Raw genomic sequence first — 5,064 nt, 5'->3', positions numbered from 1 at the left:
GACACTTGTGTGGAAGCATTCTGGGGTAGTTTAGATTTTAAATTGATCAAATTATGACCCCCGGGTAGGGTGGGGCCACAACAGGTATTACAAGGGGGAAAATCCGGTGAAGAACAGCAGATGAACTTAGATGAGCATTGTGGCCAATGGATCTCTTGTTTTAAAATAATATGTTGTGGTAAAAATCAGCCATGATTCATGAATTTTTAACATCTTTGTGTAAGTTCAGATGCATAAATCCTTTTTAATTATGTTCTTTAATTAGTTTTTTCCTGAAATGAAATAAAGAAAAAAATATGTAATACTATACGTATTGGTGAGAACTATTCAACTGCATCAACATTTTGGATTTTGACTTGACTTATGAAACCATAGTTCCAGTAAGTGCTTCAGTGGTTAAGGCATGAAAAACCATTGATATTCTGGTGACCACAAAGAACCATGGGCAGCTTGTTTAATTTTAATTCAATGACATATACTAATGCTTTGCAAAACAATTGCTAATTGGTCATTCATTAATAATCAGGTCCTACCAAATGTAAGAATTCCTAATATTTCAGAATATTTCTCCATAATATTATGAAAAAATAATATTCATTATCAAATGTACATTGTACCACATACTTCTGATTAATTATTTTTAGGATTAGCAGATGCTGGTGGAAGAAACATCCTAAAAGACAAAATCTGTGAAAGAAATGACCTTAAAAAAAAAGATACAATCTCAGTTAGATGTAAAGACTTTCCTAAGAAGAATTGGGCAGAGGGAAAGGACCACCCTATGGAGGTAGATGCAGTTGGTCATATCCTTAAGGAATGAATTAAATAGCAACCCAAATTATACTGTATAACCTGGGTTGGGGCAGTTTACGCTTTATAAACCGCGAAACGGTTTATAAAAAAGCATAAACTGCTCCAACCCAGGTTATAGCAGTATAATTTGGGTTGCTGTTTAATTCATTCCTTATAATTTAATTTTCAGTCATTAAGAATATAAAACAAGAAATTTTCTCTCTTTAAAACGCCTTCAAATTGTTCATATTTTAAACGTAACATCAAGCTGATTGATACGATTTTGACGTAAGTCATAGTGACTTAAGCAAACCAGATTATACAATTTAGCTTAATTTTTTATCCAATCAAATGACGCGTTACAACCAAAATTAAATTTTTTAAGGATAATGGTGACATCGCAGGGACTGAGTCTGCGAAAGGAAGGGACCACCCTATGGAGGTAGACGCAGTTGGTCGTATTCTTAAGGATAATGATGACATCGCAGGGACCGAGTCTGAAAAAGGAAGGGACCATCCTATGGAGGTAGACGCAGTTGGTCATATTCTTAAAGATAATGATGACATCGCAGGGACCGATTCTGCAAAAGGAAGGGACCATCCAATGGAGGTAGATGCAGTTGGTCTTATCCTAAAGAATAATGGTGACATTGCAGGGACCGATTCTGCAAAAGGAAGGGACCATCCTATGGAGGTAGACGCAGTTGGTCGTATTCTTAAGGATAATGATGACATCGCAGGGACCGAGTCTGAAAAAGGAAGGGACCATCCTATGGAGGTAGACGCAGTTGGTCATATTCTTAAGGATAATGATGACATCGCAGGGACCGATTCTGCAAAAGGAAGGGACCATCCAATGGAGGTAGACGCAGTTGGTCTTATCCTAAAGAATAATGGTGACATTGCAGGGACCGATTCTGCAAAAGGAAGGGACCATCCTATGGAGGTTGACGCAGTTGGTCGTATTCTTAAGGATAATGATGACATCGCAGGGACCGAGTCTGCAAAAGGAAGGGACCATCCTATGGAGGTAGACGCTGTTGATCATATCCTTAAGGATAATGGTGACATTGCAGGGACTAGTTGTGCAGAAGGAAATGACAACGCTATGGAGGTAGATGAAGATGACATGTCTGAGAATCTGTGATGGTAGATAGTAACACTACTTTGTTATACTTTTAAAAATTTTTTCTCATACAAATCTATACGAAAAAAGTAAAGCATTTCTAATGTTTTACTGAGGGGGCATAAAAAATTTATGTTTGACTGCTGATTGAAATGTTGGACCTGTCAATGAGATGTTGGACCGCTTGTGTCACAGAAAAGGCGGAGCTTAATCTCTTCATTCGTTGGTGTTCAACAGTGAAGGATGTGAGGTTACATCATGGAAGAGAGTACAAAATACATGTATGTCCAAAAAGAAATATTAAAAATGAAAAGGTATAACAAAACATTTGTTGACTGTGTTCTCGGCAAAATGCATTTTGCCAACCCTTGAACCGAACAGAAACAGATGATGCCCTCAAATTCGGTCAAAAATTGTATAGTATTGACCAGACACTACTTGCTACTTTTTTTTTACTGAATGATTCTTTCTGAGATTATACTGTCCGTACTGAGATTTTTTTATATTTTCTGATATTTTTACTGTTGTTTTTAATAATTACTGTTTGTTCTGATAATAAATGTAATTTACTCTCATTTTTACTGTGGATTCTTATTGTAGATGAAGGTTACATGTACATTGTAACAGCAGCAAAAGTGGGGTATTGTTATTTAATTTCTTAATCATAGACAAATGATTGTAATAATTGGAAAGAAAGGGATAAACATATAAAAGTTTGTTCAAATGAAGAGTTATGCACTTTATTTTACCCCCGTTCACGGCACAGAGCTGCGACTTGACCACTATCTGAAAAAGTTTTCGATTGGGTGGATCGGTGCCGATCGGCGTCTAAATCAAGCAATTTGGCAAACAATGTTACGCAGACCATTGCCGACCAGCGGCCGCGTTTATTGTGTTTATGCTACTAGTCTAGTCTGATTTATAGAAAAAAATACTTCTAACGACAAATAATTATTATTTGGTCTAGCATAGTTTTCTAACCTTATTCGAGTATGCTAAATCTGAAAAAGTATGCTGGCCTTCATGAAAATGCCGTTACAGAGGTCAAAATGGCGGACATCCAATTTTTCTCTTAATATCGTTCAAAAAGGATAAATAATGTGTGAATATCTCACTGAGTGTAATACAAGTATAAAAATGATAATAGAATGCTAACATTATTAGATAAACTCAGAAAATTTAGTCGTTTCTACACTTAATTCGAATTTTCTCTGATTTTTTAGCTCTACTGGTCAGAGACCAGAAGAGCTTATGCGATAGTAATGCGTCTGTCGTCGGTCCATCTGTCTGTCTGTCTGTCCGTCTGTCTGTCTGTCTGTAAACAATTTTTCAAAATGCTACTCCTCCTACAGTTTTGGTCTGATTTCAATATAACTTGGCACACAAGTAGAGTACAGTCACTAAGATACACAATTCTGTGTATCGGTTTTTGATTTCGATGAACGGTGTTGCCGTGGTTACTAAAAATAGAAATTTCTGTGAAATTCTTTCAAAATGCTACTCCTCCTACAGTTTTAGTCTGATTTCAATATAACTTGGCACACAAGTAGACTACACTAAGATACACAATTCTGTGTATCGGTTTTTGATTTCGATGAACGGTGTTGCCGTGGTTACTAAAAATAGAAATTTTTGTGAAATTCTTTCAAAATGCTACTCCTTCTACAGTTTTAGTCTGATTTCAATATAACTTGGCACACAAGTAGACTACAATAAGATACATAGAATACTGCATCGGTTTTTGATTTCGATGAACGGTGTTACCGTGGTTAATAAAAATAGATATTTCTTTGAAATTCTTTCAAAATGGTACTCCAAATACAATTTTAGTCCGATTATAATATAAATGTGGCATGCAAGTAGACTGCACTAAGAACATAAAGAGACTTAATCAAGGATCTTTATTCTATTTATTGCTGTTGAAAAGTTTCAATTTCCAACTGCTTTTAAAAGTACTTTTCTCTTCCTTTGCTATAAGTACAAACCAGTAGAGCTTCAGTCTCGACAGAGACTTCTGGTTGTCTATTGTTCTATATTCTGCTTTGTTCAGGATTTAACATTTGCAAATATCCTCACACTGCAGATTTGTATTTTTTCCTCTGCATCTCACTATTACACAACTGAATGATGGTGCAGCTGTAAGTTAAAAGTCAAAATGGCGATTCAAAATATATTCATCGTTTTTTTCAAATTATTTCTTATTGTCGTTTACTAAGGAGATAGGATTTGTGAATATCTTACTGAGCGTAGTACAACTATGTAAAATGTCAACAGAACACTAATTTGATCACTTTAAATTGGAAAATTTAGTCGTTTAAATTTAAGTGTGTTAATTAGCTCAAAATGACGATTCCAAATGACGTCTTTTACACTCGAATTTCGTAGAAACTGCTTAATTCTGAGTCATTTTACAGAAAATAAATTTTATATATATATATATATATATATATATATATATATATATATATATATATATATATATATATATATATATAAAGCACATTTTACAACAACTCTTAAACTAACATAACAGCCCTAAGTGACAGAAGAAATATGAATATAGAAAGCACAAAGAAATTCACTTTTACATGGAAACCCTCTTCCGCACCAGCTCGGGGTTGAACTCTCTACCTTCGGAATCTGTCTCCTAGCAGTGCAGGAACTAATAATGTAGCAGGTCGGGTGTTCATATAGCCTGTACTTTGCGTTGTGTTTATTTTTTGTTTTGAGACGACTTTCTGAATATAAGACCTCTACATTAGATTATACCTTGGAAATATTTGTAAATTGTAATGAACTATAAAAGAAAATAAGATTAACAAGACTTGACAATTTATTACCAATCTTACATGTGCAGTACGTTACAATAGTACACAATATGAAGACCTTATTTCCCCAACCCAAATATGGCCTAACTTGACCCAAATATAGTCTAACCTTTGTATTAATATAGTTTAATTAAGACAGACGAACAAGGGATGATTCCAGTATATGAAGAGTTTAGCTAGCGAAGCCAGCTGTCTCCCTCCCCGATCTAAAAGTTACCAATACATGTAATATACAATTATAGCCTTTTCATGAGGTCAATCCCTCGATATATAGACCTTAGAGAAAGCATATCGACCGAGCACGAAGTGCGAGGTCGA

This window comes from Saccostrea cucullata, unplaced genomic scaffold, assembly GCF_032062105.1.
Source record: "Saccostrea cucullata isolate Sc308-1 unplaced genomic scaffold, CSIRO_AGI_Scuc_v1 ctg3564, whole genome shotgun sequence".
NCBI classification, from domain to species: Eukaryota; Metazoa; Mollusca; class Bivalvia; order Ostreida; family Ostreidae; genus Saccostrea; species Saccostrea cuccullata.
This window is presented reverse-complemented; position numbering follows the sequence as displayed.